Below are 13187 nucleotides of genomic sequence, written 5' to 3' on the forward strand. Positions count from 1 at the left end.
GCAGTCTGTGAGATGAATAATTAAAAATAACCCATGCGGAGAGGCTGGCGTTGTTTCAGTGTGTGCAGTGAGGAAGCGCGTGGGAGGCTAATCTGGCCATTTCTAAACGGCTCACACAGTTGCAAATGCGACCACCCCATTGCATCCACTCATTTGTGTACTTTCTTGGCTCTGGTGATCTGACCCTGGGGAGGAGGGGTTCCCGCGGGGGTGGGTCGGGAGGGGGAGGGGGTAATATTGAAGCTGAGCTCAGTTACATTGTAGGTAGCAGATGAGGAACATATCAGCCATGATAGAATGGCGGAGCAGACTCGATGGGCCAATTGGCCTAATTCTGCTCCCATATCTTATGAAGTTATGACTCTTCAGAACTATTTCCTTGTTGGTGATTGGCGGGGGGGTTAAACCTCATGAATCTTGGAGTGGATTGCTTCACTTTCTATTTTATTCTGCTTAACTGCTTGAAAAAAAAGGACAGCACGGTAGCACAAGTGGATAGCACTGTGGCTTCACAGTACCAGGGTCCCAGGTTCAATTCCCCGCTGGGTCACTGTCTGTGTGGAGTCTGCATGCTCTCCCCGTGTCTGCATGGGTTTCCTCCGGGTGCTCCGGTTTCCCCCCACAGTCCAAAGTTGTGCAGGTTAGGTGGATTGGCCATGATAAATTGCCCTTAGTGTCCAAAAAAAGGTTTGGAGGGATTATTGGGTTATGGGGATAGGGTGGAAGTGAGGGCTTAAGTGGGTCGGTGCAGACTCGATGGGCCGAATGGCCTCCTTCTGCACTGTATGTTCTATGTTCAGGACCCCATTACCCAAATTCGCCTCTGCTCAGTTGGGAACACTTTGGTTTTGATTCACAAGGTTCTGGGTTCCAATCCCACCTCAGGACTTGAGTCAAAGCTTGACAATCGTGTGCAGTGTTATATTACCTTGTGTAATATAGTTTTCCAAATTTCCATTACCCTTTGTATGAAAAATGTAAGTGTAAATGTTGATTTACACTTTGTTATATTTCCTGACATAATACATATGTTACTCTTTTGAACCAGCCGAGTTGATGAAATGAACAATAGTCTTCTTGTAAATGAACTAATTTATTGTGTAATATAAATAATACTTGAGTCCTTTTTACTTAATACTTAACCAGTAAAAGAAATAAAATACAGTAAAGATAACTAACTAACTATACAATGTAATAATGAAATAACTTATAACTTCTCTCTCTAGCTATTCTGTCTTGTCTGTTCCCTCTCCTGAAGCACACTCTCTCAGAAAGAGCGGGAAAGTTCTTCTTATATCACCTGATAGTGAGACATCTAGTGTTGAATTGACTGTACTAGTTTTACATGCATTGATCACGTATAGTGATATAGAGATCACTACATGCAGTACCGAGGGAGGGCCACACCTGTGGATGTGCCGTCTTCACCCTCTGAGTGGATGTGAAAGACCTCATAGAACATAGAACATTACAGCACAGTACAGGCTCTTCGGCCCTTGATGTTGCGCCGACCTGTGAAGCGGCGGATGCTTTCACTTTTGACTCACTGGTGGTCAGGAGGCGAATATTGCTTGGTTGGAAGTCTCCCACACCACCCAGTGCATCTGCCTGGTTAGGCGATTTGATGCCATGTCTGCACTTGGAAAAAATTAAGTATACCATCATGGTGTAGGTGTGAGGTTCTACCTGAGATGGCAACCATTTATCTCCTTTTTTTTAATACTTAGGACACCGTCAGCTGTTAGGGGGTGTAGTTTTTAATGGGGTTAAGTTGTATGTTACCGTTTTGATGAAAGATCGTTTTTAAGTATCCAATTCTTTTTTTCCAATTAAGGGGCAATTTAGCGTGGCCAATTCACCTACCCAGCACATCCTTCTGGGTTGTGGGGGTGAAACTCACTCAGACACAGGGAGAATGTGCAAACTCCACACAGACAATGAACCGGGGCCTGGATCGAACCAGGTTCCTCATCATGGCTCTACTTTGAAGAAGAGTAGGCAGGTCATTCCTGGTGTCCTGATTTAATACCTAATCCTCTATCTACATCACAAAAAACAAACAGATGTATCTGGCCTGATATAACGGATGGATCTTTGGGCCTAGTTTCTTCTGCCATTCACACATTTCACTCTCTCAAGAAGAATATGCAGGGTTACTGGGATAAGGCAGAGGAGTGTGGCTAGGTAGAATGACATTTGAAAGCTGTGGTGTTGGGTGTTCTGACACACAGATGAGCCAACACAGTTGCATATGGTACAACGCTTCTTTATTTAAACTCACTATTTACAGTTTGGTCTTTGCACTCTGCACGTGGGGGGCTCCCTGCTTGTGGTGTTTCAACAGCTCTTTCTTGTTCCCTTCTCCCCAGACCTACTGACCACCAGGTGTCGTGCTCGTGCTTTTTATGTGGTTGGTGTTCTTGTCTGTGATTGGTTGTGGTGTTGTGTACTCTGATTTGCCTGTTAGTGTGTCCATCATGATGTGTGTGTTTGAATATCATGACATCCCCCCTTTTTACAAAGATATGTGCCTACGTGGTATTAAATATGATCGTGACGTGAGTGCATCTAAGAGTGTGTGCGTGCCGTGTGCAGCATGTGTCTATGACGGAACTATGTACATGGGGCGATGTCGAGTGCGTCACATGAATCCAGTTGTACCATAACATAACAGAAATACGAACGAGAGAAGAAGAAAAAAATACTTGAACAGTTGTCCAGTCAGACGACATCTGGAACGATAAGCAACAACAGGTTATCATGTAAAATTGTGCAACTTATTAAACATATGAACTGTATTATAAGTCCATTCTAATGGGTTTGCGACGAATTCGGGTTGACCGTCAGGGTGGCACACCACTCATCGGCTGGATTGATGGCATTGACCTTGTTGACATCAATGACGGCAACTCGGAAGGCATCCTGGTCATCTGCATCACTTAACTGGAAGTCTTGATGCGTGGGCTGGACGGTCCTGACTCGTGTGCGAGGTTGTCGAGGATGCGCCGGATCCATGGGTTGAGCCGCACGACAGCGGGCTGCGTAGTGGCCCATCATGGCACATCTGTTGCACTGTCGGTTTTTTGCAGGACATTGCCCTTTTAAGTGTAGACCTCCACAATTGCTGCACGTCATGACGTCACGGCGTTCGTTGCGCCACTGCGCATGCGCAGTGCGATCTTGCGGTGGGCGCGCCTGCGCAGTGCGTCCCTCGTTGTGGCCGTTATTTTTGGCGCGCACCTGCGCGGGAGACCGCGAAAAGCGCGGGAAGCGGCCGCTGTCGTCCGGGCCGTGGGGCGGGAAGAAATCGACGGCCTGGATGCGTTCGACGTCGTGGGCGGCCTGGCTTGCCGATTCGACGGCTGGGGACCCCCTCCGTGCCAACTCGGACGCCTGAAATCGGGCAAAACGGCAGGTAGCATTTTCATGGAGGACACAGGCTTCCACAGCAGACGCTAAGGTGAGGCTTTTCATTTTAAGAAGCTGCTGGCGTAGGCCACTAGAGGCAACGCCAAAAACAATCTGGTCCCTGATCATGGACTCTGTAGTGGTGCCGTAACCGCAGGACTGCGCTAGAATCCGGAGGTGCGTCAAAAAGGGTTGAAAAAGCTCCTCCTTACCTTGCAGGCGTTGCTGAAAGATGTATCTTTCAAAACTTTCGTTTACTTCAACTTGAAAGTGCTGGTCCAGTTTGAGGATGACCGTGTCATATTTGGCCTGGTTTTCGCCTTCTTCGAACACCAGTGAGTTAAAGACATCGGTTGGGTGCGGGCCTGCGTAGAAGAGGAGCATTGCAATCTTCGAATCATCCGAGACATTCTGTTTTTCAGTGGCACGTATGTACAGGTCAAATCGCTGCCTGTAGAGCTTCCAGTTGGTGCCTAGGTTCCCCGTGACTTGCATCGGCTGCGGTTTGCCGGTGTGGTCCATGTCCAGAATGGCAGGTTAGTAGGCAGGTATCGATCCACTCCTGTACCATGTGGTGTTGGGTGTTCTGACACACAGATGAGCCAACACAGTTGCATATGGTACAACGCTTCTTTATTTAAACTCACTATTTACAGTTTGGTCTTTGCACTCTGCACGTGGGGGGCTCCCTGCTTGTGGTGTTTCAACAGCTCTTTCTTGTTCCCTTCTCCCCAGACCTACTGACCACCAGGTGTCGTGCTCGTGCTTTTTATGTGGTTGGTGTTCTTGTCTGTGATTGGTTGTGGTGTTGTGTACTCTGATTTGCCTGTTAGTGTGTCCATCATGATGTGTGTGTTTGAATATCATGACAAAAGCTAGTGCATTCTCGATGGGCAAATGGCTTCCTTCTGTACTGAAAAGATTCTGTGAATTGTATAGAGCCTTCATGCGGCCAAATCAGCTACCATGGGCTGATTGGCCTTCTGTATTATATGATGTTTTTGTAAAGCGGTGTTTTTCAAGCTTTTTTTCTGGGGACCCATTTTTCCCAATCAGCCTACCTTTGGGACCCACGCCACCCGAACTTCGCGACCCACGCCAGCCCACCTTCGCGACCCACCATTTTTGTTTACCTTTAATGCGATAGGTGAGCCTGCTTGGTCCTCACAGTCTCACTTGCTTTGTCATTCACTTTACTTTTCTGTACAGATTGTTCATCAGAAGTCCTGGAGCTCACACCAGCACTGCTTTGTCCTGCCGTGGACTCTCCTGTGAAACTCTCTCCAGCAGATGCAGTTGTGAGATCCTGGCCTGTTTGTGTCTCTGGCCCTCTCTTCCTTAGTCCAAAAAGATCCATCTTCAGTTCTTCACGCAGTCCTGTTGCTTGTTTGCAGGCAGCTACAAGACGGAGGAAGCTCTCCTCAGTAATTCCACGCCCAGAGTACGTGACGTCAGCGTACCCAGCACGTGACCTGCTCTCTGCTGCCGCTTCTGGTGGGAAGACTAATCAATTTTAAAAATAATCTGCTGCTGGAACAACCGCTGTCGTACAGAGGAGACAGTCTTCCCCACTGGGATCCAGGGCTGCACACTACTACATCCGGCTGAGGGGGCACGCATGCGTGAGATAGCCGCCATTCTGAAAGCAGGTCGCAGTTGCCATTTTTAAAAGCCGATCTCAGCCGTTGGGCACTTCTTCCCGTGATCGGGAACACCACGAGCTATTGCTGCGCGACCCTCCCGACATCTGCCCACGGGTCGCGACCCTGAGTTTGAAAATGACTCTTTTAAAGACTGCTTATTGAGATGTCAGCGGAACCTGCGGCCTTTCCCCATCCCTTACGGGTGGATCGACACACGGTGGCCTCCTGATCCCTGTGGCCAAATTCCAGCTCAAAGCTGGAGGCGGGCAAAACCCTTTACCGGGACGGCAAAATTGCTTTGAGGGGGAAAACAATGTGCCTGGTCATTTTTAAGCGTGGAATCTGACAACATAAGAGGGGAAGGGTGAGTGGGTGGCTGACTGGGACCACCTGGTAAGCTGAACAGTGTAAAGGGGTTAAATTTAAAACCGGAACGACGCAGGTTAGAATTACCCTTTAGTGAGGGCCAGCTATATTTCTGACAATTATTTTTTTTGGCCCTAACACCTATATCAATCCTTGAGATGATTTGACTGTGCTGTGAACACATGTTGATGATGGATAGAAAATAAGGCATTAAGTTAAAGTAATTCGAGGCATATAAATCACTTGAAGAAGTTTCTGAGATGTGATAATGGGATTACATGAATTCAAGCCACCTCTTTTGTTTCCGCTGTAATTTAAAAAAAAACATTACCAGTCTCGCGTCTGCAATTACCTGAGGCTGAACTGTGCTGCAAAGATCAAATGAGGCAGGAAAAGGTCTGTTGGCAGTTTGCATTTTAAATGCCAAGATGCAAGTAGACTTCCTCAAGTCGCAGCTTCTCAATAATTTATTGGAGCTGCTGGACGTGATGTGCGGAGGCAGCAACACTGTGATCAATAGCCTCTGTGTTGCCTGCGGGAGCGAAGCCTGACATGACTAATTGCACAGGAGACGCCTGTGATGAGCAAGTCACACTGACGCTTGATGCTGCGTGATGTGCTGCGGTTGTAATCTTCAGCACATTGGATTCAACTTTCAGATCATTGGATTACAGGTAATAATCTCTCTCAGAAATATGCTGGGGTTTGGGACTGGGGTGGCCGGGGATTGGCAGCGGTAGCGGGGGTTTGGGCCACTATTTGTCACCAGTGTGACAGATGGCTAGCTGCGTCAGATACATAATTGTTTAAGCTGCTGGGATGCAAAGTCACGAATCAATGTTTGCAGCAATGAAGATTAGGCAAGGGAACTGACCACTGCAATAAGTGAATAGAATGAGCATTTCTCTGTGTGGCCACCAACAGTTACTTGGACGTAATGAATGATTTATCAGAATGGAGGCTTGACGACTTGAAGTGATCTGTCACGTGAGGTACTCTGTTTAGGTTTTGAGATTTTTCTTGTTCGTATTAAGGTATTTCGTATTTAGGGCAGCACGGTAACACAGTGGTTAGCAAAGTTGCTTCACAGCTCCAGGGTCCCAGCTTCGATTCCCGGCTTGGGTCACTGTCTGTGCGGGGTCTGCACGTTCTCCCCGTGTGTGCGTCGGTTTCCTCCGGGTGCTCCGGTTTCCTCCCACAGTCCAAAGACGTGCAGGTTAGGTGGATTGGCCATGATAAATTGCCCTTAGTGTCCAAAAATGTTAGGTGGGATTGCTGGGTTACGGTGTTAGGGTGGAGGCATGGCTTTAAGTAGGGTGCCCTTTCCAAGGGCCAGGTGCAGACTCGATGGACCAAATGGCCTCCTTCTGCACTGTAAATTTTATGATCTATGATAAGGTGTCTTCAACTGAGGTGGGCAATTCGTCAGCCTGTTCCAAGACCTGTTGGAGGCCAATAGCGATGACGGAAAGAGGGAGAGACAGGGGAGAGCAGACAAGAACACACAATACAAGGGAGTACAAAGGGGGAAGGGGGAGTAAATGAAGAGGAAACCCAGGGGAGTCACAGGGAGAAGCATGGGGGGGGGGGGAGAGGAGGAGAGGGGGGGAGGAGGAGGAGAGGGGGCAGGAAGCTCCCCCCCACCCTCCAACCCACAAGGCCAGCAACAAAAAACACAGAAAGGGGCGGGGGGAAAGTACAGGAGCTCAGCGATAGAACACCCAGGGTAAAGAGGGGGGGTACCAAGGAAGGGACAGGGAGGGGAGGGGGGAGGGGGAGAAGATATACCGAGAAAGATGGAGGTAAATAAGAAACTGTATAAAGTATAAATTGTAAATATCGGACACAAAAGTTTCACTCTGTAAAATTGAAAAATGCCAATACAAAATCTCCAAGAAAAATGAGGTAGCCAGTGTGAAAGACAGGATTACATTAAACGTCCAATTATTCAGCTCCTGGGTTTCAACTAATTGTGTCTGTAACGAGGCCTGTTACAAACTAGACCAAAGCGATGACCTTTATTGCCTTTGCAGCGGGTGACCCCCGAGCTGCTCTCGACTCACTGTCGGTGCGGTCGATCTGTTTGTAGAGCAGAATCCACGGATTTCATTGATCGAAAGCCACAATATCGGCTGCAAAAACGATGATTCCTCTATTGTGGGCCAAAAAGGTTTCATCCAGAGGGGCTGAGTGGCCAACTCCTGCTATTTTCCTTGTTTCTGTGTGTCATGCAAACACAGTACGGAGCCTGGAGTCACAACGTGCTAAGTATTTAACGACAAGTGTGCAAAGTCTAATCAGATGCAGTGCACAAAGGTAGATTTTATTCTGTAAGTATGGCTCTTGTATTATAAAAGCATCTTCAGAGATGGACTCTCTGCAGCGTTATAAATAAACAAGGCACAATGATGCCCCCATTGTTGGCAGTTAAACAGCAGCTTGTTTGGAGAGTCTGTGCCAGCCTGTACAAAGTGTAACATGATGGATGAGCCCATTGCCCTAACCCCGACTGCTTCATTGGCTTATTCAATGGGGACTGCTGACTGGAGAGGGGTTTTTCTCTATTGTGAGAACCTCTGACAAATAAATTATTATAATTGTCAGCTTGGCTGCACGTTAAATTAACATGTATTTTGGATTATGTTTGGAGCCCAACGAGAGGCAGAGTATTTGCAACAACGTCCTTCCATGCTTTGAACGATCCTTGGTTTAGTTTGTACGCCAGCACTGCAGGGCACTGCACTCCTTCGAGCTCTTGACAAGCCATTGGTGTATCTCCATTGAGATGATAACTTGTAGGTTTTAATATGTGGAAACAAATGATCTGCATGTTCCAAGCTCAGCACAAGAATGTAGCTGGGTTTCCATGGTGAGTAATATTAACTAGATCCACTAAGACGTATTTTGTGAGGGCCACGAAGAATCCAGCACAGGTTTTAAGGATACAAAGAAATAACATTTATTTACAATAAGAAGTCTTACAACACCAGGTTAAAGTCCAAGAGGTTTGTTTCGATGTCACTAGCTTTCGGAGCACTGCTCCTTCCTCAGGTGAATCATATTTACAATAACATATATATACACAACAGCAACTTCGCTTGCTACTCACTCCTTCCTGCTGGTTCCAAACTGGCCAGCTTTATTTATACAGGGAGTCTGCTAATGATTTCTCTGCCCCCTCATTGGGGAAGCTCATACTCCCACAGGATTGTGGGATTGTCATTAGTCCCCAGCCAATGGTAAGCAGGCAGGTTATAACATCCCTCCCACCCCCAAAGTCCCAGGAATCCACCGAAGACCCTGGCGAAGGAGGGCGTCAGACTCGTTTTGCCGCAGGCCGGACATCATTTGCACGAGGTGCTGGATCGGGCGGCGTGTAACGAGACGGAGACCGGCGCTTCCGTGATGAACGGCGTAACGGTTGTACATCCACAGCCCGTGGGCCCGAGGACTCGCCCTCTGATGCACCCTGGGTCTCCATCTCGGAGTCAGAGTCTGCTGCCTCCGTCATCTCGGCGTCTCTATCTCCACGAGGTTCTGTAACGACCTGCGCAGGCTTTGAGTGAGGCACCAGAGGAAGATTGTGAGGACTACTTTCCATTGTCTCTGGTCTCTGTGGCTGTAGAAATGAGCTCCGGGGGCGGGGAATCTTTGGAAGGGATAGTCTTCTGGACGGAACGTGGTCTACATGTTTGCGCTGGAGATGACTCTGGACTTGCACATGGTAAGATATAGGGCCCGTTTGGCAAAAGAGTACGCCAGGGACCCACTGGGCACCACCAGCAAAATTCCGAACGAACACTGGGTCACCGAGCACAAACAGCCAAAACTTAGTGGATGCCGAGAAAAACCCTGTCCCTGCCGTTCTTGTGTGCGGCGTACCTTTGCGCCAATGTCCGGGAAAACCATGCTAAGGCAGGTGCAAAGTCTCTGGCCCATTCGGGAGCTACCCCAGTCACCGCATGGGGGGTGGTCCTATACGAAAACAGAAAGCGAGCCAGTCTCGTGTCCATTGACCCGGAAGACTGCTTCTTCAGGCCTCGTTTGAATGTCTGCGCTGCGTGCTCCGTCAACCCATTTGAAGCCGGGTGGTATGGGGCAGTGCGGATATGGCGTATGCCGTTCATCTTCATGAACCTCGCAAACTCCTCACTTGTGAATGGAGTGCCGTTATCCGTTACCAGCCCCTCGGGGAGGCCATGCGTACTAAAAGACAAACGCATCTTCTCAATTGTTGCGCAGGACGTTGTGCCTACCATCTTATGCACCTCTAGCCATTTAGACTGGGCGTCGATTAATAAAAGGAACATGGATCCTTGAAAAGGGCTGGCGAAATCCGCATGCAAGCGTGCCCAAGGCCGCCCTGGCCATACCCAGTGATGTAGGGGCGCGGCCAGCGGAAGCTTCTGATGCTCCTGGGAAATGGAGCAGTTTTGGGCCACCTTCTCAATGTCGGTGTCGAGGCCTGGCCACCAGACATAACTCCGGGCCAACATTTTCATTTTGGTCACACCTGGATGCCCATTGTGCAGGTCTGTTAGTATCAGCTCTTGGCCTTTTACCGGGACAATCACACGCGTCCCCCACAAGAGGATGCCGTCTTCCACGCTGAATTCTGACAGCTTGGAGGAAAATGCCCGCAACTCGCCTGGGAGCTGTCTATGCTGCCCACCATACAGGACTATGTGCCGAACCTTTGACAGGACTGGCTCCGTCTGGGTCCACTCATGGATCTGTGATGCCGTGACAGGCAAGGTGTCCATAAAATTTAGGGTTGCAACCACCTCACCGGTCGTGGGGGTCGACATGGGGCCGGTCGATAAAGGCAATCGGCTCAGTGCGTCGGCATTCGCTATCTGCGTTCCTGGTTTGTGCTCCAGAGAATACTCGTATTCAGCGAGCAACAAAGCCCAGCGCTGGATCCGTGCGGAAGCAATGGGTGGCATTGGCTTATCCTCTCTGAAAGGTCCCAGCAGAGGCTTATGATCAGTCACGATAGTGAAGTGGCGGCCATACACGTACTGGTGGAAACATTTCACCGCAAAGACCACTGCCAGGCCCTCCTTCTCGATCTGCGCGTACTTTTTCTCCGCTGCAGTCAATGTGCGGGAGGCGAAAGCTATCGGCCGCTCGGCTCCGTTCTCCATCTTGTGGGACAGGACGGCCCCATTACCATACGGGGATGCATCACATGTGACGAGCAAAGGCTTTCCAGGATCATAGTGGGTTAGTAACCCAGACAACGACAATTGTTTTACCCGCCGGAAAGCGGTTTCTTGCGGATCCCAAACCCAGGTGTAATTTTCCTTTAGCAGAAGGTGCAGCGTAGTTGCCAGACTGGGGAGGAGCTTCCTGTAATAGTTTACGAGGCCGAGAAAAGAACGAAGATGCGAAGTGTCAGTCGGGGCATGGGCCTGTTGAATCGCACGCACCTTCTCTGCGACGGGGTGCAAACCCTCACGGTCCACCCGATAACCTAGGTAGACTTCGTCCTTCGCCTGAAAAATGCACTTTGTGCGACGTAAACGGACTCCAGCCTCCGAAAAGCTTCCAAGGACAGCCTCCAGATTTTCCAAATGTTCCTGCTCCGATGTCCCTGTGATCAAAACATCATCTAAGTAGACAGCGACATGCGGTAAACCTCTCAAAATGCCCTCCATAATGCGTTGAAAAATAGCGCAGGCAGAGGATACTCCAAAGGGCAAACGTGTATATTCATACAGGCCCCGGTGTGTATTAATCGTTACATGTGGTCGGGAGGAAGGGTCCAGCTCCAACTGTAGGTAGGATTGACTCATATCTAATTTTGTGAATGAGAGTCCGCCTGCAAGCTTTGCGTAGAGATCCTCTATGCGAGGCATTGGATATCGGTCGAGTCGGGAAGCCGTATTCATTAAGTTTACAGTCGCCACACAAGCGAACTGTGGCATCTGGCTTCATTACAGGTACAATTGGTGCTGCCCAGTCAGCAAAACGGACGGGCCTGATAATACCCAAAGTCTCCAAACGAGTGAGCTCCCCTTCTACCTTCTCGAGCAAGGTGTAAGGCACCGGGCGCGCCTGGAAATAGCGCGGTGTGGCTCCTGGTTCGACTTGGATACGGGCTACGGCCCCTTTTATTTTCCCCAAACCCGGCTGGAATACATCTGGGTATCGTCCTAGCACCTCAGTCAACCCTCCAGAAACTGTTTGGAGGATGTGCTGCCACTGCAAGCGCAAATGGCGCAACCAGTCCTGACCCAACAGGCTGGGCCCATGACCGCGCACCACGATAAGTGGGAAACACCCCTCCTGGCGTCCATAAACAACAGGGGTCATCATAGTTCCTGTAATGTCCAATGGTTCCCCATGTGGGTGGCCAACCTGGCCTGTGTGTCGGTTAATGTAAGGGTCTGTATCCCCTGTTTGATGCGGTCGAATGTCCTCTGGGTGATCACGGAGACTGCTGCGCCAGTGTCCAACTCTACCTCAAGCGGGTGACCATTGACCCGTACTGTCACCTTAATGGGGGCCACAAGGGGAGCTGCCACACAATGCAGCTGCAGGCAGTCGTCCTCCGTCTCTACGTCCTCAGGAGTAGTCGCCGCAGGTTCATCCACATGGAAGGTACGGCCCCTGGGCTGGTCCCAGTTTCGGTCGGAACGACGGCGCCTCTGGCGCTCACAGGACCGGCGTCCGCGACAGGGTCGGCGCCTACAAGTCTGACACGGACATGGCTCCTCATCCATTGGTTCTGCAGAAGGCTCCCTTCGGGGAGGAATGTCCGACGGCCACTGGCGTCGATCCGGACATCGCCTCACTCAAAGTACTGCAGGAGTGCGGGGGGACGTTTTCGGACGAAAGGGGTTGCGCCCCAAGGCATGCACCTCCATTCCCTTTAGCTCCTGCACTCCTCGTTCTGCGCTCTCTCGGGACAATACTATTTGAATGGCCTGTTGAAAAGTCAATGTTGGCTCAGCTAACAACTTTCTCTGGGTGGCCGCATTGTTAATACCGCAAACCAAACGGTCGCGTAACATTTGACAAGGTCCCTCATGGTAGGCTAGTACAAAAGGTGAAGTCACACGGGATCAGGGGTGAGCTGGCAAGGTGGATACAGAACTGGCTAGGTCATAGAAGGCAAGAGAGTAGCAATGGAAGGATGCTTTTCTAATTGGAGGGCTGTGACCAGTGGTGTTCCACAGGGATCAGTGCTGGGACCTTTGCTCTTTGTAGTATATATAAATGATTTGGAGGAAAATATAACTGGTCTGATTAGTAAGTTTGCAGATGACACAAAGGTTGGTGGAATTGCGGATAGCGATGAGGACTGTCAGAGGATACAGCAGGATTTAGATTGTTTGGAGACTTGGGCGGAGAGATGGCAGATGGAGTTTAATCCGGACAAATGTGAGGTAATGCATTTTGGAAGGTCTAATGCAGGTAGGGAATATACAGTGAATGGTAGAACCCTCAAGAGTATTGAAAGTCAAAGAGATCTAGGAGTACAGGTCCACAGGTCATTGAAAGGGGCAACACAGGTGGAGAAGGTAGTCAAGAAGGCATACGGCATGCTTGCCTTCATTGGCCGGGGCATTGAGTATAAGAATTGGCAAGTCATGTTGCAGCTATATAGAATCTTAGTTAGGCCACACTTGGAGTATAGTGTTCAATTCTGGTCGCCACACTACCAGAAGGATGTGGAGGCTTTAGAGAGGGTGCAGAAGAGATTTACCAGAACGTTGCCTGGTCTGGAGGGCATTAGCTATGAGGAGCGGTTGAATAAACTCG

At 49.5% G+C, this 13187-nt stretch overlaps 1 protein-coding gene across 7 annotated transcripts in view; it reads left to right on the forward strand.

The window, feature by feature from the left end:
* The window catches only part of LOC140396152 (contactin-1-like), a 1065645-nt gene that overhangs the window by 202744 nt on the left and 849714 nt on the right, over positions 1 to 13187 (forward strand). Inside the window, exon 1 of one of the 7 annotated variants that reach the window (XM_072484370.1) lies at positions 5932 to 6091. The exons of the other annotated variants lie outside the window; for them this stretch is intronic. The gene's annotated coding sequence lies outside the window, so the exon portion shown is untranslated. Of the gene's footprint in view, positions 1 to 5931; positions 6092 to 13187 lie in introns of those variants that run through there. 7 annotated transcript variants of the gene reach the window in all.

This window comes from Scyliorhinus torazame, chromosome 19, assembly GCF_047496885.1.
Source record: "Scyliorhinus torazame isolate Kashiwa2021f chromosome 19, sScyTor2.1, whole genome shotgun sequence".
NCBI lineage: Eukaryota > Metazoa > Chordata > Chondrichthyes > Carcharhiniformes > Scyliorhinidae > Scyliorhinus > Scyliorhinus torazame.